This window comes from Puma concolor, chromosome B4, assembly GCF_028749965.1.
Source record: "Puma concolor isolate L17-30 chromosome B4, mPumCon1.1.hap2, whole genome shotgun sequence".
NCBI lineage: Eukaryota > Metazoa > Chordata > Mammalia > Carnivora > Felidae > Puma > Puma concolor.
In genome coordinates this window covers 95,125,294-95,140,240 of record NC_141673.1, presented here as the reverse complement: position 1 = coordinate 95,140,240, position 14,947 = coordinate 95,125,294, and positions in this window count along the sequence as shown.

Genomic DNA, 14,947 nt, shown 5'->3' with positions numbered 1-14,947 from the left:
CTCTAAGACATCATCCTTGATACTTCTTGCAATAAAGAAATGTTTGGAAGACAAAACATAATCATACCAAACATATACAGTTCAAGAAACATCCAATTTCAGCAATATTAATTTTTTAAAAAAGTGTCTCAGAGTGAAGAAATATATTCCCAACTTTCTCCCATCTCCTCAACTCTAATACTCCACCACCTCTCTCTCCCCTCATGCCAAATTTAGTGTCTGTTACGTAGTCAAAACAAAAAACAAGGTATAGGAGTTTTTGTATTTCCTGCCACCAAATCTACAAACCTACTAAAATGGTCTTCCTCTATGTAATTAAGGAGGAGGCAAGGTTGCGACTAGGGTGCAGAATTCAGGAGGCATTCATTCCCATCGCTGGTCCTGAATTTGCAAGACCCTGAGAGTGGAAGTGTATACTTAAATTTTGTGTCCTACGGTTCCTGCTAGCCTTGTTCTAGTTCTGGCCCTGAGAAGAGGTATCCCTTCTTTTATCCAAAGCCAATTCTTAGTCTGGTTTCCAATTCTTTCCATCATCCTTCTCAGGAACTATGCTCCCACCATTTCCTCTCTCCTGGATTTTCAGCTTCTTGCTCTATATTGAAATCTGTCCCTTTAGCATCCTCTCATCTTTGAAAAGACAAGCAAAAAAGCTTTCTTTGACCATATCTCCCTTAAACCACCACTTTTAACATTTCCCTTTCTCTTTTTGCCAACAGTTGATAAGCATCGATAAAAAAAAAAACCTCAAAGTTTTATATGCTTGCCATTAATTTCTTAAGCATTTGATTTCTATCTACAGCTACCCCCATCTTTGCACTAAAACTGCTATTGCTTAGATCAGCGGTTCCTAACATGTAGTCTGGGAACTGGTGGACATTCCTAAGACTCTTTCAGGGGTTCTGTGAGGCCAACACAATTTTCTTGTAAAATTAAGATTTTACTTGCCTTTTTCAATCTCACTCTTTCACAAACGGACAGCAAATTTCTCAAGAGACTACATGATGTGTTGAATCACAACAGATGGAATGCTGAAGCAGATTTGAGAATCTAGCTCTTATTAAGCCAGATAGTAAAATTTTTCAGAAATGTAAAACAATGCCATTTTTTCCACCCATTTTGTTTGTTTGTTTTGGATAGTACAGTCATTTATCGTCGTTGGCCATGAAGTATTCATTTTGTATATTGCTAGATTTGATTTGGTAATTTTCATTAAGAAAATTTTCTATTTATATTCTTTAATTCATCCAATTAAAAATTATTTATTTAAATTCAAGTTAGTTGTCATACAGTGTAGTATTGGCTTCAGGAATAGAACCCAGTGATACATCACTTACATATAACACCCAGTGGTCATCCGAACAAGTGTCCTTTTTAAAGCCCATCATACATTTAGCCCATCCCCCACCCACTTCCCTTCCAACAACCCTGTTTGTTCTCTATATTTAAGTCTCTTAATGGTTTATCTCCCTCTCTGTTTTTATCTTATTTTTCTTTCCCTTCTCCTATGTTCATCTGTTGTGTTTCTTAAATTTCACATATGAATGATATCATGTGATATTTGTCTCTCTCTGACTGATCTATTTCACTTAGCATAATACACTCAAGTTCCATCCATGTTGTTGCCAATGGCAAGGTTTCATTCTTTTTCATGGCTGAGTAATTGTCCCGTGTGTGTGTGTGTGTGTGTGTGTGTGTGTGTGTGTGTGCACACGCATCACATCTCCTTTAGCCATTCATCTGTCGATGGACATTTGGCCTCTTTCCATACTTTGGTTATTGTCGATAGTGTTGCTATAAACATTGGAGTGTATGTGCCCCTTCAAAACAGCATACCTGTATCCTTTGGATACACACCTAGTAGTGCAATTGCTGGGTCAGAGGATAGTTCCATTTTTAACTTTTTGAGGAACTTCTATACTGCTTTCCAGAGTGGCTACACCAGTTTTCCTTCCCACCAACAGTGCAAAAGGGTTCCTCTCTTTCCACATCCTTGCCAACATCTGTTGTTTCCTGAGTTGTTAATTTTAGCCATTCTGACAGGTGTGAGGTGGTATCTCATTGTGGTTTTGATTTGTATTTCCCTGTTGATGAGTAATGTTGAACACTGGATTATTTGTGTTTTGGGTGTTGAGTTTGTTAAGTTCTTTATAGATTTTGCATACTAACCCTTTATGATATGTCATTTGTAAATATATTCTCCCATTCTGTAAGTTGCATTTTGATTGTTTCCTTTATCTTCATGAGGTCCCAATAGTTCATTTTTGCTTTTGTTTCCCTTGCCTCCAGAGACGTGTTGAGTAAGAAGTTGCTGTGGCCAAGGTCAAAGAGGTTGCTACCTGTGTTCTCCTCTAGGATTTTCACGGTTTCCTGTCTCACATTTAAGTCTTTCATTCATTTTGAGTTTATTTTTATGTATGGTGTAAGAAAGTGGTCCAGGTTCATTCTTCTGCATGTTGCTGTCCACTTTTCCCATTTGCTGAAGAGACTGTCTTTTACCATTGGATACTCTTTCCTGCTTTGTTGAAGATGAGTTGGCCATACATTTGTGGGTCCAATTCTGGGTTCTCTGTTCTATTCCATTGAACTATGTATCTGTTTTTATGCCAGTACCATACTGTCTTGATGATTGTAGGTTTGTAATACAGCTTAAAGTCCGGAATCATGATGCCTCCAGCTTTGGTTTTCTTTTTCAACATTAGTTTGGCTATTTGGGATCTTTTCTGGTTCCATACAAATTTTAGGATTGTTTGTTCTAGCTCTGTGAAGAATGCTGGTATTATTTTGATAGGGGCTGCATTGAATGTGTACATTGCTTTGGGTAATATAGATATTTTAACAATATTTGTTCTTCCAGTCCATGAGCATGGAATGTTTTTCCATTTCTTTGTGTCTTTCAATTTCTTTCATAAGCTTTCTATAGTTTTCAGATCTTTTACCTCTTTGGTTAGGCTTATTCCTAGGTATCTTCTGTTTTTTGTTGTTGTTGTTTGTTTTGTTTTGTTTTGTGTTTTGTTTTTTTGGTGCAATTGTAAATGGGATTGATTCCTTGATTGCTCTTTCTGCTTCTTCATTATTGGTGTATAGACATGCAACTGATTTCTGTACTTTGATTTTATATCCTGCAACTTTGCTGAATTCACATAGCAATTCTAGCAGTTTTTTGGTGGAGTCTTGCAGGTTTTCCATGTAGAGTATAATATCATCTGTGAAAAGTGAAAGTTTGAGTTCTTCTTTGCCAATTTGGATGCCCCCCCTTTTTTTTTTCATTTTGTTTTCTGATTGCTGAGGCTAGGACTTCCAATACTATGTTGAACAACAGTGGTGAGAGTGAACATCCCTGTAGTGTTCCTGACCTTAGGGGGAAAGCACTCAGTTTTTCCCTATTGAGGATGAAAATAGCTGTGGGCCTTTTATATAAGGCTTTTATGATGTTAAGGTATGTTCCCTCTATTCCTACTTTCCTGAGGGTTTTTATTAAGAAAGGATGCTGTATTTTGTCAATTGCTTTTCCTTCATCTATTGAAAGGATCCTATGGTTCTTGTCTTTTCTTTTATTAACGTGGTATATCACATTGGTTGACTTGTGATGACTGAACCAGCCCTGCAGTCCAGGAATAAATCCCACTTGATCGTGATGAATAATTCTTTTAATGTACTGTTGATTTCAATTTGCTAGTATCTTCTTGAGAATTTTTGCATCCATATTCATCAGGGATATTGGCTAGAAATTCTCCTTTTTAGTAGGGTCTTTGTCTGGTATTGGAATCAAGGTAATGGTGGCTTCATAATATGAGTTTGGAAGCTTTCTCTTCATTTGTATTATTTGGAACAGTTTAAGAACAATAGGCATTAACCATTCTTTTAAATGTTTGGTAGAAAACCCCCAGAAAGCCATCTGGCCCAAGACTCGTGTTTGTTGGAAGATTTTTTGATAACTGATTCAATTTCTTTACTGGTTATGGGCCTGTTCAAATTGTTCTATTTCTTTCTGTTTCAGTTTTGGTAGTATGTGAGTTTCTAGGAGTTGGTCCATTTATTCCATATTGCCCAGTTTTTTGGCATATGATTTTTCATAGTATTCTCTTATAATTATTTATATTTCCGTGGTGTTGGTTATGATCTCTCCTCTTTCATTCATGATTTTATCTATTTGGGTCTTCTCTCTTCTCTTTTTGAGAAGTCTGGCTAGGAGTTTATCCATTTTGTTTACTCTTTCAAAAAACCAGCTTTTAATTTTTTGTTTTTATATCATTTTTTTAAAATATAATTTATTGTCAAATTGGTTTCCATACAACACCCAGTGCTCATCCCAACAAGTGCCCTCCTCCATGCCCATCACCCAATTTCCTCTCTCCCCCAACCCCATCAACCCTTAGTTTGTTCTCAGTCCTTAAAAATCTCTTATGGTTTGCCTCCCTCCCTCTCTGTAACTTTTTTTCTCCCCTCCCCCTCCCCCATGAGCCTCTGTTAAGTTTCTCAAGATCCACATATGAGTAAAAATATATGGTATCTGTCTTTCTCTGCCTGACTTATTTCACTTTGCATAATATCCTCCAGTTCCATCCATGTTGCTGCAAATGGCCAGATTTCATTCTTTCTCATTGCCAAGTAATATTCCATTATATATATAAACCACATCTTCTTTATCCATTCATGAGTTGATGGACATTTAGGCTTTTTCGCTAATTTGGCTATTATTGAAAGTGCTGCTATAAACATTGGGGTACATGTGCCCCTATGCATCAGCACTCCTGTATTCCTTGGGTATATTCCTAGCGGTGCTATTTCTGGGTCATAGGGTAGTTCTATTTTTAATTTTTTGAGGAATCTCCACACTGTGCAGAGCGGCTACACCAGTTTGCATTCCTACCAGCAGTGCAAGAGGGTTCCCATTTCTCCACATCCTTTCCAGCATCTATGGTCTCCTGATTTGTTCATTTTAGCTACTCTGACCGGTGTGAGGTGGTATCTCAGTGTGGTTTTGATTTGCACTTCCCTGCACTGCAATCCCAGACCTTAGCCTCTACTACAAGGTTGTAATCATCAAGACAGTATGGTATTGGCACAAAAACAGACACATAGACCAATGGAATAGAATACAGACCCTAGAACTGGACCCACAAATATATGGCAAGCTAATCTTTGACAAAGCAGGAAAGAGAATCCAATGGAAAAAAAGACAGTCTCTTTAACAAATGGTGCTGGGAGAACTGGACAGCAACATGCAGAAGAATGAAACTAGACCACTTTCTTACACCATACACAAAAATAAACTCACAATGGATGAAGGACCTGAATATGGGACAGGAAACCATCAAAACCCTAGAGGAGAAAGCAGGAAAAAACCTCTTTGACCTCAGCCGCAGCAATTTCTTACTCGACACATCTCCAAAGGCAAGGGAATTAAAAGCAAAAATGAACTATTGGGACCTCATCAAGATAAAAAGCTTCTGCACTGCAAAGGAAACAATCAACACAACTAAAAGGCAAGCGACAGAATGGAAAAAGATATTTGCAAATGACATATGGGGTAAAGGGCTAGTATCTAAAATCTATAAAGAACTCACCAAACTCTATACCCGAAAAATAAATAATCCAGTGAAGCAATGGACAGAAGACATGAATAGAAACTTTTCCAAAGAAGACATCCAAATGGCCAACAGATCTATATCATTTATTTCTGCTGTAGTCTTTATTATCGCCCTTCTTCTGCTGGTTTTGGGCTATATTTGCTGCTCCTTTTCTAGCTCTTTTAGGTGTAAGGTTAGGTTGTATATTTGGGAACTTTCATGCTTCTTGAGATAGGCCTGAATTGTAATGTACTTTCCACTTTGCTGCATCCCAAAGGGTTTGGACTACCGTGTTTTCATTTTCATTTGTTTCCATTGATTTTTAAAAATTTATTCTTTAATTTTCTGGTTAACCCATTCATAATTTTTTTTAATGTTTTATTTATTTTAGAGAGAGACAGAGTGTGTGTGTGTGAGCAGGAGAGGGGCAGAGAGTGAAGGAGACACAGAATCTGAAGCAGGCTCCAGCTGAGTTGTCAGCACAGAGCCCAATGCAGGGCTTGAACCCACCAACTGTGAGATAATGACCTGAGCTGAAGTTGGACGCTTAACCAACTGAGCCACCCAGGTGCCTCACCCATTCATTCTTCAGTAGGATGTTCTTTGACGTCCATGTATTTGAGGGATTTCCAATTTTTTTCTTGTAATTGATTTTAAGCTTCATTGCATCGTCATCTGAAAATATGCAGGGTGTGATCTTGATATTTTTGTACTTGTGGAGGGCCGATTTGTGATCCAGTATGTGATCTATTTTGGAGAATGTTTCATGTGCACTTGAGAAGAATGTGTATTCTAGTGCTTTAGAATGAAATGTTCTGAATATATCTATTAAGTCTATTTGGACCAATGTGTCATTCAAAGACATTGTTTCTTTGCTGAGTTACTGCTTAGATGATCTCTCCATTGTTGTAAGTGGGGGTATTAAGGTCCCCTACTCATATGGTATTATTATTAATAAGTTTCTTTATGTTTGTTATTAATTTGTTTATATACTTGGGTGTTCCAAGTTGGAGGCATAAATATTTACAATTCTTAGATCTTCTTGATGGGTAGACCCCTTTAATTATGATATAATGCCCTTCTTCATCTCCTGTTATAGTCTTTGTTTTAAAATCTAGTTTCTCTTGCAAAAGAATGAACCTGGACCACCTTCTTACAATGAACCTGGACCACTTTCTTACACCATACATAAAAATAAACTCAAAATGAATGAAAGACTTAAATGTGAGACAGGAAACCGTGAAAATCCTAGAGGAGAACACAGGTAGCAACCTCTTTGACCTTGGCCACAGCAACTTCTTACTCAACACGTCTCTGGAGGCAAGGGAAACAAAAGCAAAAATGAACTATTGGGACCTCATGAAGATAAAGGAAACAATCAAAATGCAACTTACAGAATGGGAGAATATATTTACAAATGACATATCATAAAGGGTTAGTATGCAAAATCTATAAAGAACTTAACAAACTCAACACCCAAAACACAAATAATCCAGTGTTCAACATTACTCATCAACAGGGAAATACAAATCAAAACCACAATGAGATACCACCTCACACCTGTCAGAATGGCTAAAATTAACAACTCAGGAAACAACAGATGTTGGCAAGGATGTGGAAAGAGAGGAACCCTTTTGCACTGTTGGTGGGAAGGAAAACTGGTGTAGCCACTCTGGAAAGCAGTATAGAAGTTCCTCAAAAAGTTAAAAATGGAACTATCCTCTGACCCAGCAATTGCACTACTAGGTGTGTATCCAAAGGATACAGGTATGCTGTTTTGAAGGGGCACATACACTCCAATGTTTATAGCAACACTATCGACAATAACCAAAGTATGGAAAGAGGCCAAATGTCCATCGACAGATGAATGGCTAAAGGAGATGTGATGCGTGTGCACACACACACACACACACACACACACACACACACGGGACAATTACTCAGCCATGAAAAAGAATGAAACCTTGCCATTGGCAACAACGTGGATGGAACTTGAGTGTATTATGCTAAGTGAAATTAGTCAGAGAAAGACAAATATCATATGACTTCACTCATATGTAGAATTTAAGATACAAAACAGATGAACATAAGGGAAGGGACAAAAAATAATATAAAACAGGAAGGGGGACAGACAATTAAAAGACTCTTAAATACAGAGAACAAACGGAGGGTTGCTGGAGGGATATTGGGTGGGAGGATGGGCTAAAGGGGCAAGGGGAATTAAGGAGGAGACTTGCTGGATGAGCCGTGGGTGTTATATATAGAGGATGAATCACTGGGTTCTACTTCTGAAATCATTATTACACTATATGTAACTAACTTGGATGTAAATTAAAAATAAATAAATAAAATAAATTTAACTGAAATGAAAAAAATAAATAAAAATGACAATTCTAAAATATATGGAAAATAGCAATGCTGCCTACATCATAGAATATGGAAAAAATAAAATCCAGGGGCGCCTGGGTGGCGCAGTCGGTTAAGCGTCCGACTTCAGCCAGGTCACGATCTCGCGGTCCGGGAGTTCGAGCCCCGCGTCAGGCTCTGGGCTGATGGCTCAGAGCCTGGAGCCTGTTTCCGATTCTGTGTCTCCCTCTCTCTCTGCCCCTTCCCTGTTCATGCTCTGTCTCTCTCTGTCGCAAAAATAAATAAATGTTGAAAAAAAAATTAAAAAAAAAAAATAAATAAATAAAATAAAATCCAAATGCATTAAACATTTAAAGACAGAAAAGAAATACAGTTTTGGTCTTGGAGTAGAAAAAAATTTTTAAGCAGAACAGAAAACACCAAACTTATAAAGGAAATACAAAAACTAACCTTTTGTGGCAAAATGTGTTAGGGTATCTATTGCAGAAATGTTCATAATAATCAAAAATAGAATACAAACTAAATGTCCACTAATAAACAAAATATGATAGTCGTAAGATATTATGTACCCATTAAAAAGAATGAGGTATTTCTGAACATGCAAACATAGAAAATGCTCTAAAATATATTATTAGGTTACAAGAGAAATTTCAGAAAAATATGTATAGCTAATTTTGTTTTAATTAAAATTATGGGGGTATGTGTGTATGAGTAAGTTTTTGCATAATAAGAATACTATTTTGAAAAAAAATAAAACCTAGCTTTTCTGATATAAGTATGGCTACTCTGGCTTTCTTTTGACGTCCATTAGCATGATAGATGGATCTCCATCCCCTAATGTTCAATCTGCAGTTGTCTTTAGGTCTAAAACGAGTCTCTTGCAGGCAACATATAGATGGATTTTTTTCTTCTTTATCCATTCTGATACCTTATGCTTTTTGATTGGAGCATTTAGTCCATTTACATTAATTTTTTAAAAATGTTTATTTATTTTTGAGAGAGAGTGAGAGAGAGAGAGAGAGAGTTGGGGAGAGGCAGAGGGAAAGACACAGAATCTGAAGCAGGCTCCAGGATCTGACCTGTCAGCAGAATGCTCAGCATGGGGCTCTAACCCACAAACTGTGAAATCATGAACTGAGCCAAACTCAGATGCTTAACCAACTGAGCCACCCAGGCACCCCCAGTCCAGTTACATTCACAGTGATTATTGAAAGATATGAATTTAGTGCCATTGTGTTACCTGTAGAGTTGTTGTTTCTGATGATGTTCTCTGGTCCTTTGTAGTCTTTCTTGCTTTAGTCTTTTTTTTTTCTCCCCTCAGAGATTCCCCATTAAAATTTCTTGCAAGGCTGCTTAGGTGGTCACAAACTCCTTTGTTTTTTTTTTTTAATGTTTTTATTTATTTTTGAGACAGAGAGAGACAGAGCATGAGCAGGGGAGGGGCAGAGAGAGAGGGAGACACAGAATCTGAAGCTGGCTCCAGGCTCTGAGCTGTCAGCACAGAGCCCAACCTGGGGCTCAGACTCACAGACTGAGATCATGAGCTAAGCTAAAGTCAGATGCCTAACCGACTGAGCCACCCAGGCACCCCTGGTTTTTATTCATAAAAGAAAGGCTTCATCTCTCTTTCTATTCTGAATGACAGCATTGCTGGATAAAGGATTCTTGGCTGCATATTTTTCTTATTCAGCACATCGAATATTTCCTGCCACTCTCTTCAGGCCAGCCAAGTTTCAGTAGACAGGTCTGCTACTCACGTTATGTCTAATCTTGTAGGTTAAGGACCTAGCTGCTTTCAGAATTCTCTCTTTATCCTTTTATTTTGCAAGTTTCACTATAATATGTCATGGCGTTGACCTGTTTTGTTAATTTTGTAGGGAGTTCTCTGTGCCTCTTGGACTTGGATGCTTGTTTTCTTCGCCAGATCAGGGAAATTCTCAGCTAGAATTTGTTAAAAAAAAAAAAACAAAAACAACTCTGTCCCTTTTCCCCACTCTTCTTCCTTGACTCCTATAATATATTGTTTCATTTCATGGAATCACTTAGTTCTCCAAGTCTTTCTCTGTGATCTAGTAATTTCCTTTCCTTCTTTTTTCAGCTTCATTATTCTCCATAATTTTATCTTCTGTTTCACCTATTCTCTCCTCTACTTCTTCAATCCTTATTGTCACTGTATCCAGTTTATTTTGCATCTCAGTTATAGCATTTTTAAATCCATCCCGACTAGTTCTTATGTGTTTGATCTCTGAAGTGTTTCTCTGGTGTCTTCCGTTATTTTCTCAAGCCCAGCTCATAGTCTATGACTGTTCTAAAATTTTGTTCAGATATATTGCCTATATGTTTTTTTGAACAAGTTTCTGGCTGTGATTTCTTCTTGACCTTTCTTTTGGGGATAATTCCTCTGTCTTGTCTTTTTGGCTACGTGTCTGTCCTTTGCATGTTTTAAAAGCTTATTATATTTCCTTCACCTGACAGCACTACTATATTAAAAGGGGGGGGGGGGCGCCTGGGTGGCTCAGTTGGTTGAGCATCCAGCTTCCACTCAGGTCATGATCTCACAGTTTGTGAGTTTGAGCCCAGCGTCGGGCTCTGTGCTGACAGCTCAGAGCCTGGAGCCTGCTTCAGATTCTGTCTCCCTCTCTCACTGCCCCTCCCCTGCTAGTGCTCTGTCTCTCTCTCTCTTAAAAATAAATAAACATTAAAAAAATGTAATAAAAAGGGGTCAGACACTGTGTAGGGCCTGGCACTTCAAGAAGTGTTTCTGGTATATGCTGCATGCACTCTTCTGTTGTGTTTTGGCTACTCTTTCCCACTGGTCATTCCTCTGCAGAGCTCCTCCTTGCTTGCAGTCTTGGAGTGTTTGGACCTTTAAGTGTGTTTTGATTTGTTTGTTGAAGTAACCCTGGAAAAAAAAGGTAGTGGGGCGGGGAGAAGCCTGATCCCCAAAAAAAGAGAAAAGGAAAGAGAACAAAAAAACTCAGAGAATCAAAAACCTGTAAGGCTGATTTCAAAGACAAAGAAAGGGAAAAAAAAAAAAAAAAGAAAAAAAAGAAAGAAAAAAAGCAGAAGAAAAGAAAAAAAGAAGGAAAAAAAAGAGAATGAAATGCCTGATCCAAATAAAAAGAGAAAAGGAAAACAAAACAAAACAAATAAGAAACCATAAGCCTGATTCCAAAAGAAAAAAAGGATAAGGGAAAAAAGAAAAGAAAAGAAAAGAGCTGTCTGTTGGTGGATGGGGGGTGCTACCTGTCTGTGCTGGTCTGGAGGAGAGGCCAGCTGAATTGGCTCGAGTCAGTCTTGCCCCAGTAAATAAGCAGTTGCCAGGCACAGGAGGCCAGGTTTGGGATAAGTGGGTCCTGCCTCCTTTGGGGGCTGCTGTGTTGCTCTCTGAAGTCCCACCGTGTTGGTGTTGGGGTAATAATGGTGCCACCTCAGTCTCTCATCCTCCAACCGGCGATCTCAACCCCTGCTGTTCAGGCAGCCCTCATAGAATAGGAAGGGCAGTGGGCTCGCCCTACACCACAACTCTCCTGGATTTTTTCTTTGGCGTGTGGCTGGGATTCAAAACCTAAAGTCTTAAAGGACCCGCCACTTCATGGATAGGCTCCCCTGTTCTGGAGCAAAGCCTCTCTACACTGCTGTTGAAAGGCCTTTGGCTGACACCTTCAGGATCTTTTGTCCTTGGGGAAGCAATAAACCGTCTTCCAAAAGTACTCCAGGAAGGGGACTGTTCTCTCCTAGCGCACCCTGGAGATCTTTATACCACCCTATGCGCTCTAAGTCCAGCTCCCTCCTCCCCAGGAGTTTGCATCACAGCTCTGCTCCACAGAAAGTCAGGCACTTTCAAAACCTCAGAGTTTGAGCTCCAAAAGCTGTTTGCAAAAAAACCTGGGACATTCAATACATCTTTTTTCCCAGTCCGTGGTCCAGAGAGGTTTCCCTCTTGTGCTAACTCGATGCCATACTTTCTCATCCCCTCTCTCTTTCTCTTCCTTTTGTCCTCCATGGAAAGTGTTCCTTCCCCTTCACAGCACCACCATGTTTCTCTCCCCAATTCACAGCCACGCACCTTGCACCTGCTAGTTGTCTCCCTTCCACTGTGGAGATCCTTCCGCCAGTCCTCAGATCAATTTCCTGGGTGTTCCAAGTAATTAGACATCAATACAGCTTTGAGGGATGAGGAAAGCTCAGTGTCCCCCCTACTTCTCCACCAAGTTAACTCTAATTTGTTTAATTTGTTTAATTTTATTTTTTGCAGTGTCTTTAGCACATTTCGGTATTAAGGTTATTCCGACCTAACAAAATGAATTAAAGTGTTCCTTCCTCTCCTGGTTTTGAAAAAATATTTTGTGTAATATTGGTATTATTTCTTCCTTAAGTGTAGAAAAGAATTCATATGTGGATCTGGTGCATCTGGGTTTAGAGTTTTCTAAATTGTGGCCTATTTAGATTTCCCATTTAAAAAAAATTGTATTTTTTCTGATTCCTGGTGATGTTGAACATTTCTCCTTTGGTGTTCATATCCTTTACCCAATTTCTTGTGTAGCCTAAATACTAATCTTTTATCACTTGTAATCTTTAATAAATGCCTTATCCATCTGCCTAGGATCTAACTATTTTTCTAGTATCTTTTGTCATATAATTTTGATATTAAAAAAACCATCATTCCTTCCTTTTAGAACGTATGCTTTTTGGGTTCTTAAGAATCCTTTCCTCCCCACCAATACCCCCAATATCATGTAGTCTTTCTCCAACATTTGTTTATTCTGATAGTTTTGCTTTATACAGTTAAATATTTTAATTATCTCGAGAGTTAAACTGCTTAAGTTTAAGGTATACAGTGTGTTGATTCAGTTCACTTATATGTTCCAAAATAATTACCACCATAGTATTACCTAAAACTTCTATCATGTGACATAATTTCCATTTCTTTTTTTAGTGATGAGAACATTTAAGATCTACACACTTAGCAACTTTCAAGTATATAATACAGTATTGTTAACCATAATCAAAATGCTATACATTAAATCCCCCAAACTTATTCATCTTCTAACTGAAAGTTTGTACCCTTTACCCAACACCCCACTTCCCCACTCCCCAGCCTATGGTAAACACCATTCTACCCTGTTTTTGTGAGTTTTTCTTTTATAGATTATACATATAAATGTGATATCATACTGTATTTGTAATGACACAGATGCTGATTCAACTCTTCCTATCTTTATAATGAGTCATTTTCATAAAAAATATATATTTAAATCTCCACCCTTCCTCCACCAGTTGAGTCATGATGCAATCTTTATTATACACTAATTTCTCTTTTATACAAGGATCTGTTTCTGGGCTCTTTATTTTGAACTTTGGATGTACCAGTCTGTTCCTGTGTGTCAGTACAGCACTGTTTTTATTACTTTGTGTAGTATATCTTAATATCTGGGAAGGCTGTCTCCTTTCTTTGCTATTGTTTTTCAAAATTGACTTAGCTCTTTTTAGATATTCTTTGTTTTCTTATATTTATTTTATAATTACTTTATCAAAATCCTTAATCTTGATTGTTTTTACATATTATCATGGAAAATCTTAAACATATACTAAAGTAGGGAGAATGGGAAAAACAGTCTAATGAACTCCCATGGATTTCATCACCAAACTTCAAAAATTATCATGGCCATTTTTGTCTTGCATATTGCCCCCCCTTTTCTTACTCCACCAGATTATCTAAAATCAGGCATAATATAATGTCTTTGTATCAACAAATGTTAAATCACTATTCAAGTTTTCCTGTGTCACTTCTTTCAGATGGAATGTCTATTTTTATTTTTTCAATTGAGGCTTAATTAACATAAGCATTATACAATTTTCAGGTGTACAGCATAATAAATCAATATTCACATATATTGCAAAATGATCAAAAGTCTAGATAGCATCTGTCACTATATGTAGTTACAAAAATTATTTTTCTTGTGATGAGAACTTTAAAGACCATAGAGATGTACAGACTTTCAAATAGGTTTTATAGTCCTATTAACTACAGTCACCATGTCATCTATGCATTATATGCCCATGACTTATTTATTATATAACTGGATGTTTGTACTTCTTGACTCCCCCCTTAACCAATCTTTCCCACCCTCTAGCCCTCACCTCTGGCAATTATCTATCTGCTTCTTTATATCTGCAAGTTGATTTTTCAAGACACTATATATAAGTGAGATTATACAGTATTTATCTTTCTCTATGTAACTTATTTCACTTAGTATAATGCCCTCAAGGTCCATCTATGTTGTTACAAATGACATAATTTCATTCCTTTTTTAAGGTTGAATAATATTTCACTGTATATACACAACACATTTTCTTTATCCATTCATCCACTAATGAATACTCAGGTTGTTTCCATGTCTTGGCTACTGTAAATAATGTGGCAATGAAAATGGGGTGCTTATGCCTTTTTGAGTTAGTGCTTTTGTTTTCTTTGTATAAATACCTAGAAGTGGAATTCCTGGATCATATGGTAGTTCGATTTCTAATTTTTTGAGGAACTTCCATACTGTTTTTCATAGTAGCTGCACCAACTCCCCCTCTTCATATTAAATTTTAATTAATAAAAAAGTGAGACAATATCTAAACTAAACTATCATGACAATTATTGCAAAAACTGAAAATTACTTTATGCAAATATAAAAGACAGGCATCTGGCTTTGACAGTTATTTAAATCTTTAGTAACTGTTATAACTGAAGCACTTGACTTCAAAGTGTCAAAGGGAAAAAAAAGTTCTGAGTCTTCTTAATTAAAAAAACATTTTTTAAAAAGCTAATATGGCTAAATCTAGATCTAAATCTATGTAGTAACATTCTAAAAGACTGTAAAAAAATAATTTATAATTAAGAGTCTTAGTTAACCAAATGAAAATAATGTAATATAATCAGAAACTCAGAAACTATAGTTCAGGGGCACCTGGGTGGCTCAGTTGGTTGAGTGTCCGACTTCAGCTCAGGTCATGATCTC